At 44.2% G+C, this 24,262-nt stretch overlaps 1 protein-coding gene across 3 annotated transcripts in view; it reads right to left on the minus strand.

The window, feature by feature from the left end:
• FRS2 (fibroblast growth factor receptor substrate 2) overlaps positions 1-23,953 on the minus strand; it is a 48,163-nt gene extending 24,210 nt beyond the window's left edge. The window contains exons 1-2 of one of the 3 annotated variants that reach the window (XM_056574161.1): positions 23,801-23,942; positions 3,753-3,872 (exon numbers count right to left, since the gene is read on the minus strand). The gene's annotated coding sequence lies outside the window, so the exon portion shown is untranslated. Of the gene's footprint in view, positions 1-3,752; positions 3,873-23,585; positions 23,605-23,800 lie in introns of those variants that run through there. The other 2 variants (XM_056574160.1, XM_056574162.1) reach the window with 2 other exon arrangements.
• Positions 23,954-24,262: the final 309 nt, after the last annotated feature.

Below are 24,262 nucleotides of genomic sequence, written 5' to 3' on the forward strand. Positions count from 1 at the left end.
CGGAGTCGTGACGTCATGAACTTCCATTCCCGTGGTCGGGACCCAGACCCTCCAGCGCTTCCAGAGCAGAAACAGGTGGGTGCCGCATGCTATATTGCGGGGGTCCCCAGCGGCGGGACCCCCATGATCACATATCTTATCCCCTATCCTTTGAATAGGGGTTAAGATGTCTAGGGGTGGAGTACCCTTTTAAGTCTACAAAAAGGGGATCTAAACATAAAAATACATATTTCTTCAAACTAGAATACTATATGCTATATGTTATATATTCCAATATCATTTACAGCAATGGGAGGCTGCAAAGCAGATACCGCCCTAAGTTTCCAAGATACAATTCTGGATGGAAATACTCATATGAACCGGCCCTTAGGGCCCAGGTACACAGAGGAAATTCTTAAAGGAAATTTAGTGAGTCAGAAATCAAACTCTGCAGTGTGCACAGCGCAGCGGAATCCTATTGAAAACAATGGGAGGCTGCTGCAAGCAAATTCTGTTCAGAATTTCCGACAGATGGGCTCTTAGGATTTGTTTGGTCTGCTTCATGCCCGTGTACATTTTACTTGTGGGACAATATGGTGGCACGCTATGTAAAGCTATCTCATTTAAATAAACCTAGTTTTTGAGCTCAGTAGTCTCCTGACTACTACTCCTATTTTCTGATGGCAGAATATGGTATGTCCTCTCTATAAGATCACACTGAAAAGGTCCTGAGCTGCACATTTCATTCACTCTGTGCACCCTCCCACAATGATTGGGCCAATTCATGCATTTAGAAACCGTGTTCTCTGACCACCCACCGCACAAAGAGAAGACCACACAGCTCTTGTGCAGGAGGGAAAGGAGCTGCTACTGCAAGCACAAGAAAAGAGAACTGGGAGCTATTCTGCCTCATTCAGTGCAGCAAAGCTTCTCTGTACAATGTCTTAAGAGCCACCAAGACACTGCACAGTGAAGAGTGAAGTCACAGCGAGAAGCAAGCTCATTTACCAAACACTTTTCAAGCAGATTTCATTTATTTACATTTACTAAACAGCAGAAGCCTCAAGACAAACACCAAGTTTTACTAGCTCAGTCCAGAAGCATTACCACAGTAACGTAAAAGACATCAGAACATACTAGAGTCCTTAAGACAGTGTTTCCCAACCAGGGTGCCTCCAGCTGTTGCAAAACTACAACTCCCAGCATGCCCAGACAGCCAACGGCTGTCTGGGCATGCTGGGAGTTGTAGTTTTGCAACAGCTGGAGTGACCCTGGTTGGGAAACACTGCCTTAAAGGGGTACTCCAGTGAAAGTTTTCATCAGCTGCTGTATACTATACAGGAAGTTCTTTACTTTTTTTCCCCCTTTTCTGTCTGACCCCACAGTGCTCTCTGCTGACACCTCTGTCCATGTCAGGAACTGTCCAGAGAAGGAACAAATCCCCATAACAAACAAACACAGACAGAGGTGTCAGCAGAGAGCACTGTGGTCAGACAGAAAAGAAAAAAACAAAGTAAAGAACTTCCTGTGGAGCATACAGCAGCTGTTAAGTACTGGAAAGTTTAAGATTTTTCAATAGAAGTAATTTACAAATCTGTTTAACTTTCTGGAATGAGTTGATTTAAAAAAAAAATAATAATAATTCCCACTGGAGTACCCCTTTACAGATTTCCTCCTCTGTAGATTCGCTAAAGATTAGTAATTTGTTAGGGATAACTATAATTGCCTCTACAGCCCAACATCTAGGGCAGTGATTCCCAACTGTGGTGCCGCGGTACCGCGGTGCCGTTTTGCACTGGCTGTGGCGCCGCAGTATTTTGCCATGATTTATTTATTTTTATTTTTTAAATATCCCGCCCCGGCCTGCCCGCTTATGACTGACAGCGCAGGGGGGGCGGGAAAGGGAAGTCTGCGTGCGCACTGCGCACACAGCGTCCTCCTGCATCCCTCTGCATCCGACTCCCCCCCCCCCCAGCATCCCCCTCTCCCTAGCGGCGCAGTGAGACAAAAATGGTGCCCTGGGACGGAACAAGCTGCGTCTGCGCCTGACTCCCATGCCTGCCGTGGAACTGCAAGCTGCGAGGGCCGGCTTGCTTAAGGTACCGTATCCTTTCCACCCCTCTGTTACCCCTTCTCAACCCTGTTCAAACCCCACCGCCATCCAGGTCCACCCTCTACCCCCCGTCACCCATGACCCCCCCCCCCCCCCCGTCACCCATGTCCACCCCCCCCCGTCACCCATGTCCACTTGTCCACCCCCCCCCCTTCACCCATGTCCGACGCCCCCCCCCCTCCTTCACCCATGTCCACCCCCTGGACCATATGGAGAAGAGAAGGCAACGATGCAAGTTAAAGACGTCATTGGCGAGTTGCTGTATAAAGCAGCACTTTAAACTACATACCCACTGATAAATAGATATAGTGCATTGCATTTTTGACAGCTTTTTTCCCCCCTTTTGTTTTGCTCGTCAACCTCGGGGTGTGCCCTGACCCGAAAAAGGTTGGGAAACACTGATCTAGGGACTCACCACAAAATAAGCATATGGTGGAGATTTATAAAAACCTGTGTAGAGGGAAAGTGGTGCCGTTGCCCAAAGCAACCAGTCGGATCGCTTCTTTACTTTTCAAAAAGGCCTCTGAAAAATGAAAGCAGTGATCTGATTGGTTGCTATGGGCAACTGCACACGTTTTGACAAGTCTCCCCCATTAAGTTTTTGTAAGATTCCATATGAATCCAACAGAAAAAGATAAAAAATTAAATAAAATCAGACATTCTGAGCTTTTCTCCCCCAGAAACTGTGCACGCAACAGAGCAGTGTATCAAACCTATAATCCCACATTGAGTCTCTGTGGCTCCATAGTACAGAGCAGCACCCATTGTACAACACCCAGCTCAAAGCTATATTCCCCACAAAAGTATACAGCACCTTCTGACACTAATCAAAGCTTTCACACGCCCACACCCAATATAATTGTTTTTACCGTGCCAATGTCAGATTTCTGCCAAGAAACATTCACCGCATAGTGTAGACATTTCAAGGATAGGAAAATGTGGTATAGGTAGACAAACTATAATGGTCATGTGTATATAATGCCCACCCCTATGGATTGACTGGGTATCAAAGACTGGTGATTGGTTATAATCTGTGCAATATATATCGTTTTTACACAGTGTATGTGTAGCTTGCAAAAATCTTAGCATGTCTTTTGAGCCAAAAATATTGCTTTTTTTATGCAATATGGCAGCTTTTGCATGAAGAGATGCTATCCTCACAATAATATCATTGAACAGGCGATCTGGCTGAGAACTTGCCTAGCTACGATTGTGCATCCATGTTAAAAGGATCCCTGTGATGTAAATGTCAAGCAAATTGTTAAAAACTTACATTTTTCAGCAGGGAAAAATGCACAGTAAAAACTAGGGATCAACCAATTATCGGATTGGCCGATATTCATGATTTTATAAGTTATCTAACCATGCCGATAATGCGTCCAGCGCGTGCGCCCCCAATCTGTCTTGAAATCCTTTGCCGTGCGGAGCAGCGAGACAACAGATTGATCCCAGAGGGCCCTGTAGCTATCACTTCCTGTAGGGGCCACAGCTCTGGTCACGGTGTGGGCAGGGTCAGGGCTCTGTGCTCACAGCTTATTGGAGGACAGAGCCTAAACCCAAACAAAGAGCGGCCATCTTACTTTACCCGGATCAGGCGGTGGAGTCGCAGCCTGTGTCCCCGTACACCCTGGGGCCAGGGAGGCGAGCCGGTAACATTTACCTCAGTACAGCATCCCGTCCTGACTGTACAGCAACAAGTGAGGGTCGCGACAGCCAATCCGCAGGCGCGCTGCGCGTCATGTGATACAGGAAGCAGTAGCTGAAGAGCAGGAGCACGGAGCTGAGAGAGAAACCGGCAGGAGAGGTGAGGTGAAGGGACGCGAGGTCATACTGCTCCTTATATATGTCATACACCTCATCCTACACTATAAAATATATATTATACACACACACACACACACACACACACACACATTATATAGATATATATATATATATATATATATATATATATATATTATATTTGAGGGGCACATGACAGTGGGGGCATTATATGTGGGGGCACATGACAGCCGCCCCCCCCCCCCCCCCCCCAGTAGGCTATCGGCCTAAAAGTTCACAGGTTATCGGTTTCAGATCAAAAAAAAAATCTATATCGGTCGATCCCTAGTAAAAACCCAACACATTCAGAAATTTGCAACAAATGTGGATCTTGATTTGCCTATTGAATTAATTTGGGGAAATCTTTGGGAAGAATGCACAGTGCAGGTAAATTTCTGTGTCCGCAGATACGTTGTAGTTTCCACACTCACATGCAGCGTATTCACCCATGAGAATATGCCCTTACAGCTTTGTAACATTTTTATGTTGCCCTATTGAAGACTTTGTAAATATCAATGTTTTTTTAAACTTGTGGAAAAATCCTTGTTATTAAAGCAAAAATAAATATACACACAAACACCTATTCGCAAACCAGGTCTAGCCCCAGCTTTGCTCTGTATAAAAACTAAAAGAATGTATGATCAGAAATGGGCCAAGAGTAATGAATATCATCCAGAGGGATAAAAGGTTGCAATACACCTTCTCCAGCTATTGCTTCCCTGCCCCAGTACATAAGCATGCATGGTTTGGCTGACAACGCTTGTGATCTCAATGGGCAGAAATCCCTTTCATTTCTACAATACGCTTGATGTCAGTCTGTTTATTAGAGAAAGTAACTCCCAGTCCACAGCAGACACTGCCACAACTAGTCACGGTGCTTTACCTAGAATCCCACCTCTCCGAGGATGACTGACAGGAAAGAGGTTTCTATGTCTCAGCAGCAAGAATTCTAGAAGCCTCTTAGCCTGTCAGTGACGCCATGAAACTGGTTGGTTAGTTGCGGCGTTATTCCTGTCCTGATGCTTACTTAGGAATCATTTTACCTATAGGATGAGGCTGAAGAAAAGTATTATTTCTGTAAAAGTGCAATAAAGGGCTACAGAGTTAAAGGATATGTCCGGTGCTCACTTTTCATATTGTATCCGTTCCGGGCTGCAAAAAAAAAAAAAAGAAAAGAAGCTTTCTCTTACCTGCCTACGCTCCCCCGGTCCAGGCGTTCAGTCCCCTCGCTGCATTCTTCTTACTTCCTGTTAGCCCGGCACGTCACACGGAGCTTCAGCCTATCACTGGCCGAGGCGGGAGATCGCTGCGGCCGGTGATAGGTTGAAGCTCCGTGTGACGTGCCGGGCTAACAGGAAGTAAGAAGAATACAGCCCGGGGACCGAACACCTGTACTGAAGCACCGGGGGAGCCTAGGCAGGTAAGAGAAAAGTTGTTTTCTTATTTTATCCGTTCCGGGCTGAAAAATTTAAGAAAAGTGATCACCGGACATCTCCTTTAAATACATGGTAGGGAAGCTTTTAATATCTGCCATAACCTGGTCTGAGCAGTTAACCTACAGGTCTGTACTTTTAGTAGAGAGAGAAAGTGGGGCTCTCATGGAATGGACATTATCTACAGCGTTCCAGAGGTGCTGTATTGGACTGAGATCTGGGGAACTTGGAGGCCTAGTCAACACCTTTATCTCTGTGATCTTCCCCAATCTAGTCCTCAGGAGATTTTCCTGAACTTGTGTAGCAGGACATATTCTCTTACCATGGAGTGGTACAGGTGAAACAAAAAAATGTGAATATCATGCAAAAGTCCATTGTATTTCAGTAATGCAACTTAAAAGGAAAGGAAGCATTAAGTGCTCCAAAATCTCCTGGTAGACGGATGCATAGACCCTGGACCTAATGAAGCACAATGGACCAACACCAGCAGATCACCTGGCAGGGGCTTTGGCCGTTTTCATGGGCTGTAAGCCATAATCATCACTAGTGTGGAGAACGAATACTTGTAATGCGAATTTTTATCACAAATATCGGCATATATTTTGAATATAGTGCTATATATTTGTAATAACGAATACAAATTTTTATGTGAAAAAAGTGAACAAACCTAGCAAATGAGAATTTCGCGAACATAGGACAAATAATCGTCAATATATTCGCGGAATATCGCAAATTCGAATATGGCCCCTGCTGCTCATTGCTAAGGGGGGGCGCGTCGACCACATGTTTCACGCACAGTTTTAAAGATTGCAGCAATTCCAATAGTCCCCCCACAATTAAACTTATCCCCTATCTAAAGTTTGCAAACGCTTGAGCGAGTACCCCTTTAGAAGGGGGACTACGAGACTGCCAAAACTGGACTTACCCCTGCCACACCCCTGTTGCCTCTTAACCTGCTTAACACTCTTCCTGCTTCTTGTTATCAACTCATCACACTGCGACTTAGCTAAATGCCAGCAGCAGTGATGTTCCACCTCGGCCAGTGATAGACTGAGGGGTACTGTGAGGTATATGTACCCCACACCAGGAACAGGACCAGGTCAGGGTACAATCAGACTGCCACTCCGACAATCACCGGCCGAGGTGCTGCGGCTGGCAATTAGCCGAGTCAACCCTTGCTCACACGGTGGAATTAATGATATTCCGAACAGAAGACTGAAGAATTTTTGCAGAATTTTAGAGGAATTCCGTCTGAATTTTCCGTTGGAATTCTGCCATGTGAACATAGCCTCACAGTGTGACTATTTGGCCACAAAATGTAAAGAGGATCGCTGCAGAGGTCGGGAGCAGAACACTGGAGGGGAAATCAGTGGATACAACCAATAGTTGTGATGATTCTCCATATCACACCCTAGTGGTTGGCTCGTGCCTGCAACATGTCATGATAGTGTCCTCATCTCTAGCATGGTCATGTACGCAGCGCAGTGAAATAACCAGGAAGCAGACAGTTGTAACAATAAGTAGTAAGCACTTAGCAGCAGAATCCCATTCAGTTCAATGACAAGCTGATTCTGCTTGTCATAAACTTGGAGTAAAAAAAAAATTGTAGTGTACAAAAAGCTAATTATCTGCACCAAAACCTGTCCAGAGGAAGAGTGGTGTAGTGGCCCATATTAACCAATCAGATTGCTCCTCTCAGATTGGCCTGTGATAAATGAAATAAGTGATTTGATTGGTTGCTACAAACAACTGCACTCTTCCTCTACACGGGTTTTGAAAAATGTTCCCTAAAATTTTATCCAGTCTTAAAAAAAAATTAGAAGTACTTTTTAATAAAAGGTAAATAAACTTTTTAAACTGGAACAAAAAAAGCCCCAGAGTCCTAGCGACCAGTCCATCTGAACAGTTTCTGTCACCGTTTATTCCTCCGTCACCCCCAAGGCTTCTGTAACTCACGTTTATGTTTATTCCTAGAACTCACACCAAAGAGGTCAAGCCAGCGGCTTCTGGCAGCTACAATTTGTGAATTGTTCCAGCTCTGCGGCACTTGAGAAACACATTTGGCACCGAGCAAGTCTAAGGGCCGAGTGTTTAAATAAGCCCAGAAAATACAGAGTCTCACTTATCCCCCAGCCGATGGGAAGGTTTCACATCACATGCCATATGAAAAGCTTGCATTCTTTACTGCTCCTGGGATATGTCCAAACCCTGACATTTTGAAGGAGCTGTGCGTGTTACAGATGGAAGGGGCAGGTATAAGGCCCATTTTCACCTATCAGCCTCCCAGATAAATGCTGACCTGCGTGGCTGTGCTCAAGATAAATATACAGAACTGAAAGCCTATGAGGTAATGTGAATAAATAAAGGCTTGACAAAACATAGCTTTCCTCTGTGTAGCTTATTACATCTAACCGACATCCAAGATATCATGTGCAAAAAACTTTTGTCAAATGGCTCCTTTTTAGGTTAACTGCGACATAAATAAATGCTAACATTGGTTGGGATTCCAGAAGCAGTGGGTATAAAGCAAACTAATAGAATGCACCAGGGCACAAGACTTCAAATCAAAAAGAGTATTTTACTTGGAGGAAAACTAAAAGACACAGGACTTGATGGGAAAAAATAAAAAAAACAATGCAAACTACAATACTAATGGTGTAAAACACCAAAGGCAGACGTAAAAAGGCAATCAAAGCAAATAAAGCTTATAGACTGCTGACTGCAGCTATAGAGCTGTTTAAGACCACCTTAAAAAGGAGTAGTCCCAATTACATTTTTGTTCAATACCTTATATAAGCAATTGTTCAACTGAATTGCTTTTTCATTGATCCATGAGATTGGCACTCTTTTTGCAGGCAGAATCAATTGCCACTCACAGGCTGCACCAAGGCCTAGTACAGGCAGGGGTGATCAGACCACTTCACCACTAGGTATGACTGTTTAAATGCTGTTAAATGACACACCGGAGTGATCTCCAATCTTCGTCATTACCGGCAGGTAACAGCTGAAAACAGCAGCCGGTATCTGCCAGGTATGACACCGGCTCCGCTCCCAGGTACGCATCATACTCCCTCACTCAAACTGACAAATGTACAGTATGGGTCAGGGAAGGGGATCACCCGAGCAGTATGGGCAATTCAGCGAGCTCAGGCCCATCATCTCGACAATGGGAAAGGCTCCTGTACAAGGCCCTCACAGATCACCTAGCCATAGAAACAGCAGCTCCCTCCGCATCATTCTGCCCTTGCTTGCGGATGAATCCAGGAGGGTGGAAGAGAAGAAAGGTACAAATCGTCCATGTTGGAAGCTGCAGGAGTGCACACTGTCATCCTGGCTGTCGGGCATGCTGCTCGTTCAATATATTTGAGGTTAAATGTGAATGCACACAGGTCACAGGGCTGCCAAATACACTTAGTCGCCATGGCAACCTGGTGGTAGGGATTTGTCGAGCCCTGACTTGAATTAAGAATTCAAAATCTGCAACAGTCATAGACCGATATACAAACAGCACAAACACTGATTATTTTGGTTTATAACTATGTGTTCTGAAGTCTAAAGCAATAAACCAAACACTCATAATAAATGTGGCGCAGCTAATGCAGGACAGTTTTTGGAAACAAATTGAGCCAAAATGAGATTTTGATCAAATATTTTAAAATTGTTAAAACAAGGCACTTTACTGAGAGGTCAGAACCCCACCTATTATACCACGATGGCGTATCTAAGAGGCTGTTTTAGAATACTCTGCACCCTTGGTTGCCATCTTAGGTTCTTACAGTGCTCTTTTCTATACCGTATACAGGCTGATATAATACTAATACAATCATGTTGCTATAGATTCATCTGTAAGGTCTGCACCAGGTGATTCACTTATTTAATAAATAAATCATTGTGAAAGTAGGGACAGGTCCAGGCAAAACATGTTTGTGTAAAACCCAAAATTATATTTACTTTGCTAATGTGAAATAATAGCAGAGGTATGTTAAATATGTGCCAGACATTACTCTAAAACACATTAAACATTCCAGGAGATCGAGCTGTATTATTATATTATGCAGATTCTAACCACAACATTTACCATGAGCCAACTGCATTGGAAACGTGGACTACAGAAGCCCAAATAATAAGGGACAGTGACAAACATAAGAGTTAGAGCAGTGGTCTTCAAACGGTGGCCCTCCAGCTGTTGCAAAACTACAATTCCCAGCATGCCCGGACAGCCGAAGGCTGTCCGGGCATGCTGGGAGTTGTAGTTTTGCAACAGCTGGAGGGCCACCGTTTGAAGACCGCTGAGTTAGAGGCATTATGGCTTAGCTGTGCCTGTAATTCTCAATGGTGAGAAGAGGCAATGTGTATGCTGCCCGCTACAAACATATCCTTACTGCAGTCACAAAGAATCAGGGTCCCCTATTCTAGTTCCCTGCAGGGGTCTTAGTGCTCAGACCACTAACTACATAACAGGTCACTTCTTTACTGGGTAGGTTATAAATGTAAATCCAATGGTCATAGTATTTTTTTAAACCACAACCAAGTATTTGGGATGTAGAAGTGCTGGTGCACCAGGATTACTCCTCAGGACCTTCCCTTGTCACCAATGGGGCTTTGACTGCTCGATAATTCCAGGCACAATCCATGGGGAAATTCTGTTATAATCTCCCTTAAATAACTAAATGTACCCTGGTTTCTGGATTTCAGCTCCTCTCATTTTCCTTGTCCTTTCCTCACTGTGAAAAGATCGTAGAAGAAATTCAGCAAATAATTTTCTCAGTGTGCACTGGTCCTTACTGGTATTCAATGACCAGACACAGAGGTGTGAAGGGGAAAAACCATGAATGATTGTTTTTTTTTTAGAATACTGTACATACCGAGATTCAAAAGCTATGACACAGATTTATTTTCCCACAGCAGCCAATCACAGCTCAGGTTACACTTTACCCCAGCTGTGATTGGTTGCTGTGGGTAAATCACTATTTTTCCTCACACAGTTTGATAAATCTGGGCCTATATGATTTTTGAATTATGCATAAGAATTTTTTTATATGGGGTTTAAAATTAACTGCACAGAAAAAGCTGGAAAAAAATTTAGAAAAAGCCTCAAAATACACAATAATACCTGTATATCACTAATCAATTGTAGAGATTTGGACACGAGATATGCATTTGGAAAACGGCAAAGAAAAAAAATAATTTATACACACACATATATATTTTACACAAAATGGTATTGCAGCACTACTTATCCCAATCCATATGGGGTGCCAACGCCCAAACTTGATCAAAGTCCTCGTAGTATAGAAGTAGAAAAGCGCAGCACTCCTCCAGTACCGTATTTTTCGCCGTATAAGACGCACTTTTTCTTCTCCAAAATGGGGGGTGGGGGGGTTCGAGTTGGTGCGTCTTATACGGCGAATACACACCTATCGGGTCGGTCCCTGCGGCCATCAATGGCCTGGACCCGCGGCTAATACAGGGCATCACCGATTGCGGTGATGCCCTGTATTAACCCTTCAGATGCGCCGATCAAAGCTGACCGCCACATCTGAAGCGAAAGTGACAGTAACCCGGCTGCTCAGTCGGGCTGTTCGGGACCACCGCGGTGAAATCGCGGCGTCCCGAACAGCTCACAGGACACCGGGAGGGACCTTACCTGCCTCCTCGGTGTCTGCGCCGTGCCGGGATCCCCTGCATGGCCGGCACTCTCCTTCAACGTCATCACGTCGTCGCGCACGCCGTCCCGTCATCCAATAGGAGCGCCGTGCGTAGCGACGTGATGATGGCGTCTTAGAGCGTGGATCCCGGGGAAGACTACGTCTGGAGTGTCGGGGACACCACGGGGACGCAGCAACAGCGATGAAGCGACATCCAGGGCAGCGGTGACACATGAATATTACCTCCTATACCAGTGGTCTTCAACCTGCGGACCACCAGATGTTGAAAAACTACAACTCCCAGCATGCCCGGACAGCCAACGGCTGTCCGGGCATGCTGGGAGTTGTAGTTTTGCAACATCTGGTGGTCCGCAGGTTGAAGACCACTGTTGGGTGCAGAATCTTTTTTTTTCTAGATTTTGCACCTTTAAAATTGGGTGCGTCTTATATGCCGGTGCGTCCTATAGGGCGAAAAACACGGTAAGTGGAAAAAAAGTGGATTTATTTGCTCACATGTAAAGCAGCAATGTGTCTGTCCTACTATAAGACCATTTTCAAGCTTAGTCACTATATATAGTTTTACATTTCCCAATTGACTCCAAGCTAACATCAGGCTGCAGAGTTGATGTTTTTTCACTTAAAAACAAAAAAAACAATGCATCCTTTATGCAGTTTTTTCCCCCTAGAATAATTGCATGTGTAAAGCTCCCTAACTCAAACTCTGAGAGAATTCGAATTCCATTTTTTCCATTAGAATGAGGATTAGAAAATAAGCACAACTTTATACATATAAAGGAACTGCTGCCAATCTGTACTTGCTTATTGATGATTTTTTAGAAAAGCTAAAAACAGTGCAAACCCATAACAAGAGGACTGTACACTGCTGAGGGTTTGGCAGGGTTGCAGTGTTAATAAAAAAAAAGTGGCGCTTTACTAAAAATTTTGCCAGGCTGAATATTGGAGCGCCTGATGAAAGTTCACGGTAACAGCTAGGAAACTTAAAGCCTGAATCACTTTTGATAAACTCCTCTTGAAACTCATGCTCAGTGGTGCATTCCACATCTTTACAAAAAAAGCACTATGGCACTCGGCAGGGGAGCCCATTGTCAGGGGGCCGCCTGGCTAGCTTCCATTCATCACACCAAGAAAACCCAAAGTCAGTGTGGCCAACTACAAGCCTGGCTCTGCCTATATGGAGGGTACTAATAGAGAGATCTACAAGCCCTCTTCATACTGCAGCTCAGTACAGGATAAACCTCTAAATAGGCACTACCAGAGATGAGAAGACTTTCATATAACCAACATGTCATAGTTTGCAGATTTTTACATGTTCGTATTAAAACAGGCGTTTACCACAACTAGTAGGGGATGCTTTGTCACTACAACCATGGAGCCCGTCTCCTGCAATGATGCAGGGAAGGAAGAGTGCTGCCAGATGCTTTCCCCGGCTATATCTACACATTGATTGGGGTCTACGCACTTGGACCCCAACTGATTAAAACTATTTTTGTTTTTCTTAAATTAAAATGACAGGATAGGTTTGCTATGGGCATTTTGCTTCTACTCAGAGGTGTCAGCAGAGAGCACTGTGGTCAGACTGAAGAGAACTACTACTGTAGTATACAGCAGCTGATAAGTACTAGAAGGATAACACAATACAGAAATGTATAACTTTCTGGCAGCAGTTGATTTGAAAATAGTTTTCCTCTCTGGAGTACCCCTTTAAACAATTTGGTGTATTATCTCCTGTTAGACAGATCAGACAGTTCAGATATTCTTGTAAACATGAGTGGATTTCGTATATAGACTTCATGGAGGAGATTTATCAAAACCTGTCCAGTGGAAAAGTGGACCAGTTGCCTATGGCAACCAGATTGCTTCTTTCATTTTTGATAAGGCTTCTGTAAAACGAAAGAAGCGATCAGATTGGTTGCTAGGGGCAACTCTAACTTTTCCTCTCCCCCCCCCCCCATATGTCTACAATATTAGACATCTGGTTGTTCAGTGGAAAGTGTGAATGACACTCTGAATATGAGGAGAACACAGCAGTGTCCACAATCCATCTTTGAAATGGATTAACAGCTACACATTGTATAATGCAATAGCCTCACGTGTGTACAAGCTTCTGCAATCCTCCTCCCTGTCACATAGCTGGTAGCCTCATAAATGGGGAAAAAAAACAGAAAACCAAAAATTCGTTTTTCAGGGCTTTATGTTTGATGGATCAAATCTTGACAAACTGCGTAAAGAAGAAATGGTCCTAAATTGAAGGCTATTTGTTAGAGATGAGCGAACTTACAGTAAATTTGATTAGTCACGAACTTCTCAGCTCGGCAGTTGCTGACTTTTCCTGCATAAATTAATTCAGCTTTCCGGTGCTCCGGTGGGCTGGAAAAGGTGGATACAGTCCTAGGAAAGTCTCCTAGGACTGTATCCACCTTTTCCAGCCCACGGGAGCATCTGAAAGCTGAACTAATTTATGCAGGAAAAGTCATCAACTGTCGAGCCGAGAAGTTCGTGACGAATTGAATTTACTGTAAGTTCGCTCATCTCTACTATTTGTATAGGTCCAATAAACGATTATTTACTCCTGACATTTATGCTGGAATGTAGACTAACAGAAACCGTCACGAGCATAGGCAATGGCAACACTACTGTAATGTAAATCAGGGGATTAATGCAAGCTCCAGTAAGACTAAGATCAAAGGCTATGCATAACAAAGACATGGTGATAAGCACAAATGGCTATGCACCCTAGTACCCTATGAAAGCATACATAGCCTGAATACACCTTTTACATGTATTGGGAACTGAGCCTACACAAGTTACTTCTTACCCAAAGGTAAATGCCACAAGATATATGAGACATCTTACAGAAGCTAGTTTAAACACTCATGTGGTTTCTAAACTGGTGGTAAGAAATGTTCAGGTAGCGGATATACTCTGTTATGCCTAGTGCAGGGCCTGGGAAGGTGATTCAGAGAACAAAGTCATTATATATCAGTGCTTCAAGGTCTGCGCTAGGCATCAGTGTTTGAATAGCTACGGAAGAAATGAAGGCAGAGGCTGTATGCACAGTTTTTCTGAAAGATCAGAGTAGTCCACAGAGTAACGTTCACCCTTTTAGAACCTTGAATGGATAGCTGTAGCATATTGCTAAAAATTTCAAATGGCTATAAACCAGGTCACCATGTAACTGAAGATAACTAACGTTTCTATTTGTCAAGTAAATAGCAGATATGTTAAATTACTATAGGGGGTGTCTCAAAACGCTTAAAGAGTTACTCCGCTACACCCAGCTTCCGTGTTAACGCCCGCCCTGTCATGTGACATCATGGACATAGACTTTGATTGAGGGGGCAGGCCGTGACATCACGAGGGGTCGGGCATGAAAACGGAAGCCCGCACACAGCATTCAGAACTCAATGTTCCGGACGCTGGGGAGTGGAGTAACCCTTTAAGAGCCACCTGAACTTGTAAGGCTATGTTCACACTATGGAATTTCCAGCTGGAGACTACTCAATCAGTCTGTGTTGGGTCCACATGAACATTGCCCTCCCCATAAACAGCAATGTCTGCAGTGCTGATTCTGCTTAAAGAAAGAGCACTGCCGAAATTCCGGAGTGTCCAAAGTGCCGCGGAATTCCATTGACAGCAATGGAATTCTGGTGCATCAGAATTTCCTTCTGAAATTCTGGAGGGAAATTCCGTAGTACAGTATGAGCCTAACCCAATAGGAGTGATGCCTCAGCTGATAAATGACAGTCTTCTTCCCTGGGTGTAATAATAGCTGGAAATATACAGAAAAATAGAAGGGAATGAGGAAGAAAGTTTATTTTATAGGGATTCAGACAAGTTTTCAAACTCAAAAGAAGTCTGAACACATTAGTACTAGTTTGTTTTTACTTCTGGATCAACACTGCAGGTTAATAGGTGGAAGTAGAAAAATCTTATTACTTGGGCAGGGTTTATATCACATTTTCCCTGTATGTTCATTAGCTTTAACTGTCCAAATAAGGCTGCATTCACACCACGTTTTGTACATACGGGTGCCGGATACAGCAGGGGAGGGGCAAACCATGTACTCCCGTACTCCAACCGAATCAGCCCCGTGACTCCATTTACTTTAAAGAGCTGACCGGAGTCAAGCGGTGACTCCGGTTGGCTCAGTTTTCACCCGTATGCGGTTTTGGACCAGACCTAAAACCTTAGTATACTACGGTTTTAGGTCCGGTCCAAAACCGCATATGGGTCAAAACAGCTGACCGGAGTCACCGTTTGACTCCGGTCGGCTCATTAAAGTAAATGGAGTCACGGGCTGATCCGGCTGGGGTACGGGAGCGCCCGGTGTGCCCCTCCCCCCACTGGATCCAGCACCCGTATGTACAAAACATGGTGTGAATGCAGCCTAAGAAAACTAGGGACATATTTAGCCCATTTCCTGAACACGTGCATTTATCTTGGGGGATTGAAATGCATGGCTTCCTGCACTTTTCACTCCTGCAAAAACACGCCTCAATGCACACCGCATTTTACATCAACATCTTTTTTGACAGACTGCTGATATATATCCAGAACGTACAGGACAAATATGATGTGAACCTAACCCAACAATGTAAGGCTATGTTCACCTGACATTTGGGCTGTGCACCTGAAAGCAGTGGTCCCTAACAAGCGTGCCTCCAGCTGTTGTAAAATGACAACTCCCAACATTCCCAGACAGCTTTGGCTGTCCACACATGATGGAAGCTGTAGTTTTTCAACTGGAGGCACACTGGTTGGAGAACACCAGCCTAAAGGATATGGCAAAAGTAAACACTGATATATACAGAGTCCTCATAGTGGGCTCATTGATGGACTGTACAGACTACTAGTGACTACGTGCACCCTAAACATTTTTATTTTGCAGGATTTAAAAGCATAGATCACACTTAAGTCATACAAAATGAAATTATACATTCTGGAAATGAATCAGTCACTTGTAAACTAAATTCGATCCATCAATGTGAACGGGCCTTTGTAGTTAACAATGAAATGTCTTTTTTTTCCTGCATACTGACATAACTCAGGCAAACAGCCTAAATTTGGTGTAAAACCAGTCTTGCTATGACATCTTCACTGGTAACCATTACTTCTATATTGAAGACACTCATTGAGAGGAGGAGAGGATACATCAATTGCACTATACAAGCTTTCTCTTCAGATATCAATTATTGTGAGCTTCTGTGTAGGGCTGGGCGGTATAACAGTTCATACTGAATACCGAAATTTTTGTACTGCACGATATCAATTTTAACCCATACCGCAATACCGGTTTGGCCCCTCCCCCTCGGGAATGTATTATCAGCCCAGCACTGCGCTGTCCCCACATCGGGAAACTAATCAGATGTCCCCCACGAGCGATGTTCTGCCCCCCAATTAATTATCAGCTCAGCGCTGTCCCCATCAAGGTACTACTCACATGTCACCCGCATGCGCTGCCCTCCTCGTCCTGTTTGGAGAACACTGCTTTATACTGTGCGGAATCCCTATGCCCGGGCTGCAAAAAAATAAACAAAATAAACTTTAACTCACCTCCCGTTAGTCCGGTACCGGCCTCACTTGTTTCCTGGGGACGGGAATGTTGGACAGTCGTCAGCCTATCACCGTCCGCAGCGATGTTCCCCAGTTCCAGTCCCCAGCGTAAGGCCGACATAGGGGCGTTAAAGTTTATTTTGTTTACCTTTTGCAGCCCGGGCATAGGGATACAGTATAGAGTGTCAGCGCTGGCGGCCGCAACATACAGGACGAGGAGGGCAGCGCATGTGGGTGACATGTGAGTATTTACCCCGATGGGGATGTGGGCTGATTATTAATATGGGGGGGGGGGCTCTAGGAAATACCGTTATATACTGTGGAACCGCCAAAAGTAAAAAAAAAAAAATACCATAATACACACATTTGGTCATACCGCCCAGCCCTACTTCTGTGCACGATCCACTTTCTCTGTCAACCAGAAAGAGCCGAATACATCTTCTTCCTGCTGCTTCTGTAGAATGAATACACCACTAAGATGAGCTGGCCGCTGTCAATTACAGACTGCACACTGGCTTCATTGGGTGGGCATGACCAGATTCTAAGAGTTAGCAGGAGGGACTATTATAGGTATACATTATCTCGGCAGAGAATCTAGGGGATCCTGGGGATCCTAGCACTTGGACCCACAGCGATTACTTAGAGGATAATTGTCAGTGGTATACACTCCAAACTTCACTAGTTATTAAAATATACACTTTATAAGGGCACTAAATTACCAGTTTATCCTTATGTCATTTTTGTGTATTTTAACTATTCATATGTAAACAGGTCATGCTATTGAACATTTTAGTTTATCCTTGAGTTGCCTAATCCTCTACCTTATATTATAATACTGTATAAGATGCTATTCTTGAGCAAAAAATAAACTTCAGTCAACAGCTGGTACTTGTGGACCATTGACAGACTACAGACTACCATAAATAGTAACCTGCACTTTATACAGCATAAGCATTCCTTATACAAACCTATTCTTTCATACGTGGCTCTATTTTATACTTCCACTGTGGGTCAGATCAAGGTCTATGAGAATATGTAGCAGTTCTACGTATAATGCTATGTTTTACCAAATTACACCACAATATAAAATATTAATAAGAGAAACTACAAAATAGTGCAAAATTAAGTGTGGCCTCAAAATAAAGAGAGAGATCACCATAAATAACAATGACAAAACAGTAAACATGTAACAGTTCCCAAATAATACTGTGGCAATGACCTAAGCTTGACACATTTAGAGAAGTGTTACCCAACCAGGGTGCCTCCAGCTACTACAACTCCCAGCATGCCCAGTCAGCCAGAATTGTAGTTTTTCAAAAGCTGGAGGCACCTTGGTTGGGAAACATTGATTTAGAGCAAGGAAACACTAATGGAAATAAAGTGGTGGTAGCTGAGGGAACAGGCTCTTTTTGCCCATGCTATAATCCAGCACAGCTGTAGTTAAAGAAATGCAATAAAGGGGTACTCCAAAGGATAGGGATAAGATGACTGAATGCAGGGGCCCGGCCACAATATCCAGGCGGCACCCCAGCAATCTGAACATTTTTGTACAGAACACTGGGTTCGGGCAGCTGTGGTCGTCATGTTATGCCCCCTCCATTTATGTCCACGGCTGTGGTCACTCAGAATGACCCTCCCCCCGGGATATAAGACATCTTATCATCTATCCTTTAGATAGGGAATACCCCTTTTATTGTATTAACCCACAAAATAGAAATATGCTATTTTTACTTTTTTACTGTAAATTGCTCTAAAAATGAAACCCTCTAAAGTTGCAGAATTGCGGTTATCTTTTCAATTCCCCCACCCCACAAATAATGTTTTTGTCGTACTGTACACCTTCCTGCTGGAGTCACTTCTGACTTTGATTTTGGCATCATGTGGTGTTGTACTGGGGTTATTGCCATATGGCTAGAAAACATTCTTGTGTTATGGGCAACTGATCGCCACAGGTCCTGCTCCCCATAACCTAAGCAAATTGCTGATTTGGAGGAGGGAAGCAGTGGCCAGCCAGACATATTGGCAGCTATGAGTACCTGTCCATGTCATACAAGGGTGGTACAAACCAGCCATAACAGGAGGCCCTTTCTTCTGGCTGGTGAAGGCGGGAGGTAGAGTTGAGTGAACTTACAGTAAATTGGCCCGTAGCGAACCTCACAGCTCGGCTGTTGATAAGTTTAGTCTGCATTCATTAGTTCAGCTTTCCAAGGGCTCCAGTTTCCTGGAAAAGGTGGATACAGACCTAGGAGTCCTAAGACTGTCATCTCAGATTTTTCCAGGCAACCAGAGCACTTGGAAAGCTGAACTAATTTATCCAGACTAAAGTAACCAACAGCCGAGCTGCGAGGTTCGCTACGGGCCAATTTACTGTAAGTTCACTCAACTCTAGCGGGAGGCATAGAGAAGAACACCCCACCATCATATTCATAGACAGGGGCTCTTTTAATAAGACCACTTTACCCAAAATATTACTTTCCTAATAAAGTTAATTAACTATAATGTTAGATTCCCTTTAAAAGTACTATGAGCAGAAGTTTCCAGATTTCCACAGCGGCCCCTTATCTCACGGATTACAGGCTTCATAGTAAAGCAGCCTATAATCATCTATGGTGGATCTGATTATAGGTTGGCTTAAAGGAACATCAAATCTAAGGCTATTTTCTATCTCAATTGCTGTGCCCTAGAATCCTGTTATTGTTCCCTGTAAGCTGCCATTTCAGGCTTGAGAGACACTGACAGCGCTTTAATGTCATCACCGACAGAAGAGACATGTCAGTCCCTAGGACTGTACTTCAGCCAAGTTATGAGAACCGTCAGCAACTTTTGCATTTATTTTTGCCTGAGTTGTTGCGCTATTCCTTTTTAATCTGCTTTTCTGAGCAATGAGGGCATTCCTGAGCCAACTCCGATAATACCACCACCATCATAAATTCCTATACTCTAGACCAGTGGTCTTCAACCTGCGGACCTCCAGATGTTGCAAAACTACAACTCCCAACATGCCTAGACAGCCGTTGCACCCTTTGTTTTTTTTTATAATTTTCTACTCATGACAATGGGGTAATTTATCAAAGCTTGCATGCCAGTTTTCTGGTGTAAAAAGTTTTGCAGGTTTTTTTTTTTTTTTTGCACCCGAAAATATGCATACAAGCCTTGATAGCTTCCCCCCACCCGTGTCTTTGTTCTGTAACCAATGCACTTTACTGCAGTTTCTGGGTGATCGCCATTGTCAATTGAGGATATTTATCAAAACCAGAAAAGCTGACCAGTTGTCCATAGCAACCAGAGTGCTGCTTTAATTTTCAAAAAGGCCTCTTAAAAAAAATAGAAGCAATCTGATTGGTTGCTATGGGCAACTTTTCCTCTGTACAGGTTTTGATCAATCTCCCAGTTTTATTGATCTGAGACAAAAATTGTCTGTTTTCTCCATAACAACCAATCACTGCTCAGCTCTCTTATCTTGTGCTCTGGTAAAGTTAATGCAGAGCTGTGATTAGTTACTATGGGCAAATCACTCCAGTTTTTGTCTCCAAATAAATCTCAGCCAATGAGCACCTTATATATTCCTGTTTACTTCACATGTGCAATCTGTACTGTTTTTAACTCCGCATTTCAGCAACATAATATAAATGCATCACTACAGCAGCAATGCTTTAGTTAAGTGTGCCCCAATCCGTGTGCCTCCAGCTGTTTGCAAAACTACAACTCACAGCATGCTGTGAGTTGTAGTTTTGCAACAGCTGGAGGCACACTGATTGGGAAACACTGATCTACTTGAGTTCTGCACTTACAGAAAGGTTTGCTGGAGTAAAAATAGCTTATATAGTGCCACCATACTCCACAATTCTAAACATTGGCTGTATTGCTCAAGGATGTGGAATTCCTATCGCCCAACACCAGGGACATGCAGTTCCGGGCAGGTGAATATTTCCGGCCCTTAGCCCGGCTTCAGGCAAGCAGGTTCAGACCTGACAAGCACAGCGGCGCTCAACAGTCTGTATGGAGCGGGCTCCCGACTCCTGCCCGCTCCATACTCTGCAGCCCTCAGCTGTTTTCAGTAGCCAGGGCTGTCGCTAATAGCCAGCATGCGGCAATCGCTGCGGCTGGCTATTAACCCTTTAGATCGCCGCTGTCAAAGCTGACTGCGGTGTCTAAAGGGACACGTGAATGCTCCCTGGTGGTCCAGTGGGGTGGATCGCCTCGCCCGCAGCGTGATTGCGAGGGGGCGATACACTAGAGGTAGCCGGAGGGCTTACCTCTGTTCCCTGCTGTCTGTGGCTCTGTCATTGATAGAGCCTGGCTGGACCAGGCTCTATCAATGGATCACAGAGCACACAGATCAATGGAGTTCAATAGAACTCTATTGATCTGTAGGAGGAATCTAAGGGCGCGTTCACACTACGGAATCTCCGCTCACTGAATTCCGCAAGCGCAGATTCCGCCTGGTGGCAGCCGCCGCCGATACTTCGGCACTAGGGTCGCGGGGCACTGAGCCGTCACCATTGATGGCTATCCAGTGCTCGCGAAATCCGCGCAAGGAATGAACATGTTCTTTCTTTGCGCGGAACTATTTCAGAGGCGGAATTGTCTGCTGCGGAAATTCCGCAGTGTGAACGGGTCTCGCGGAGACCCATTCACACTAATGTTAAGTTCACACCGCGGAATTCCGCTCACGGAATTCCGTAGTGTGAACATGGCCTAATGATTCCTCCTTAAAGTCTAATAAAGTGTAAAAAAAAAAAAAATTAAGTTTTATTAAAAGTTTAAAAAGACACACATTAACCCCTTCCATGTTAAAAGTTCAAATCACCCCCTTTTCCTATATAAAAACATGTAAACATAATAAAAATAAACATATTTAGTATTTATGTGTGCGTAATTGTACGTACTATTAAAATAACATTATGTATCCCATACGGTAAATGACGTAAATGTAAAAAAGATACCAAAACACAGAATTGCAATCTTTATAAAATCCCAGAATTAAAAAAAAAATAAAAAAAAAGGAAGAAGAGATAAAGAGATCTTAAAAAAGTCAGATCAATACCAAAATGGTGCAGATACAAAAAACTGATAATGATGCAAAAAATTAGCCCTGTTGTACAGCCTGGTATGCGAAAAATAAATTTAAATAAAAAGCTACAGGGGTCAAAAAATGGCAATTATTTTTTTTTGAAAAGTTGAGAATTTTTTTTACATTTGTAGAACATGACGGAAACTTTACAAGTCTGGTATTGCTGTAATCAGGCCGGCCTAATGTATCAAAATAATATGTTATCTCAACTACAAGGTAAATAGTGTAGAAAAGAAAACCACCATATTTGCTAAATTATCTTTTACCATTTCAATTTCACCGATTATATATATGTAAAAGCAAAAATTGGCCTGGACAAGTGGAACGTCATGAGGGACAAGTAGATTTTGCTCCATTTTAGTCCCGAGGACAAGAAGTTTTTTTAAATTAAATTTCCACACCCCTGTTGCTGAAGGCTGTCTGGGCATGCTATGAGCTGTAGTTTTGCAACAGCTGGAGGCACACTGATTGGAAATGACTGATCTAGATGAGCTCTGCATCTACAGAAAGGTTTGTTGGAGTAAAAATGGCTTATATAGTGCCATCCTACACCACAACACTAAACATCAGCTGTATGGAATAGGTAACAAATCCTAAAAATGCTTATTTAGGATACAGTACCAATTCTTGCTCATAGCAGTTGAAACAGGTCTGGGGTTTTCCAACCATAGTGCCTCCAGCTGTTGCAAAACTACAACTCCCTGCACGTCCTACAGCCGAAGGTCCTGGTATTTTACATATGAAACATCAGACTAGCAAGGGATTACAGTGATCCCTCAATTTACAATGGCATCAACATACAATGTTTTTTTCTGGACCATTGTAACTTGAAACCAGACTCAACATACAATGTACAGACAGTCCAGATCTGTGAGACAGGTCACAACTGGAGGAACTGACCAATCAGAATGGACATTTTACTGGTAAATCACCTGTATTACTGAAGTGCATGCACTGACTGGCTGCCTGATAGCGCCCCCCCTACAGTACAGGGAGGAACTACAAGTTCTGTACTACTACTTACCTGTGCCAGGGTTAGCTGCTCCTTTGGACACCAAGTAAGGGTGGCTTCATTTGGGACACTGTGTACTGTAGAGGACCCTAAAGAAGCTCCTGTCCTCTACTTAAACCATTGTTTCCCAACCAGGGTGCCTCCAGCTGTTGCAAAACTACAACTTCCAGCATGCCCGGACAGCCAACGGCTGTCCGGGCATGCTGGAAGTTGTAGTTTTGCAACAGCTGGAGGCACCCCGGTTGGGAAACACTGACATAGACAGTGATTTACAGCACCCAGCAGATCTTTCTTACTTTTATATGTAAGGATTTGCTTTATCTATATTAGTTATCTACTTATTTTTCCTATTTTTGGATGACATTTTGGTGGCATCAGAACCAATTACCAGGTTTCCAGAGTTCTGGTCTCAACATATAATGGCTTCAACATACAATATTAATTGGTTCCAGGACGACCATTGTAACTTGAGGGCCCACTGTACTGGATAGTCAGAAATTGCCAATGGCATGGTGCTATATAAAGATGCAGACCCCCTCCAGCAGTTTGCACTCAACCACAACATGCTGATGGCTCTATCCAGTTTCCAGCAGAACAGTCAAAAGTGAAGTTACATGTGGCACTAAATGCCAGAAGACTATGCCCCAAATACATGCTGTACACCAAAGCCTGCAGCAGCTCTTCCTGGCATACTATTGTCCCCATGTGAACTGGGTCTTATGGGTGGTCATGAAGAGGCACCTATACACTGCACAATAATAACACAAGACCAATAAAAAGCCCACATAAGCAAGTGTAGGGGATGGGCTACCATACAGCACAGTTGGCTTCAATGACATCATGCCAGCTCATACAAATAGATGAAACACAGCAGAGACTCCTAGTGAAAGAAGAAAGCAGAAAACTTCTATCAACAGTGACGTATGAGTACCAGAGATGACGTCATGGCAGAGCAGCAGATATAAGCCTGGCGGTGACCAGCAGTAAGGAGGGCAGCACAGCGTATGCACAAGTGGCAGGGCTCTCCAGGCTGGCAGCACAGCACACAGCAGCCATATTCCCCTCCCCGCGGGGTCTACACAGCCTGGGCTGCACAACATTAGCAGCAATCCCGCCCCGCTCCTTCTTCCTCCCTCAGCTACTCACGGCTTTCCATCGGGAACCGGGGGAGGCTCCGTTCACAGCCGGGACTCTCTCCCCGGGCTCCAGGCCTCCAGCTGGACCGACGCTGCTCGCTGTGCGCAGATTCCGAGCACTACTGCTTCCGGGTCACACGAACAGCGACCGCGGGGACGCGCACAGGCCAGCTGGGAACGCGCACCTGCATTGTGACGTCACCGGACAAGGCTGAGGGAAACCGCCACGGGGACCGCCCGCCCCAACATTCTTAAAGGGACAGTATCACGCCCTCTAGTACTAGGAGTGTGTGTGTGAGTATGAACTAGTTCAGTGGTCTCCAACCTGCGGACCTCCAGATGTTGCAAAACTACAACTCCCAGCATGCCCGGACAGCCGTTGGCTGTCCGGGCATGCTAGGAGTTGTAGTTTTGCAACATCTGGAAGTCCGCAGGTTGGAGACCACTGAACTAGGGTTTATTTCTGGAGAGA

Source organism: Hyla sarda, chromosome 4 (assembly GCF_029499605.1).
Source record: "Hyla sarda isolate aHylSar1 chromosome 4, aHylSar1.hap1, whole genome shotgun sequence".
Taxonomy (NCBI): domain Eukaryota; kingdom Metazoa; phylum Chordata; class Amphibia; order Anura; family Hylidae; genus Hyla; species Hyla sarda.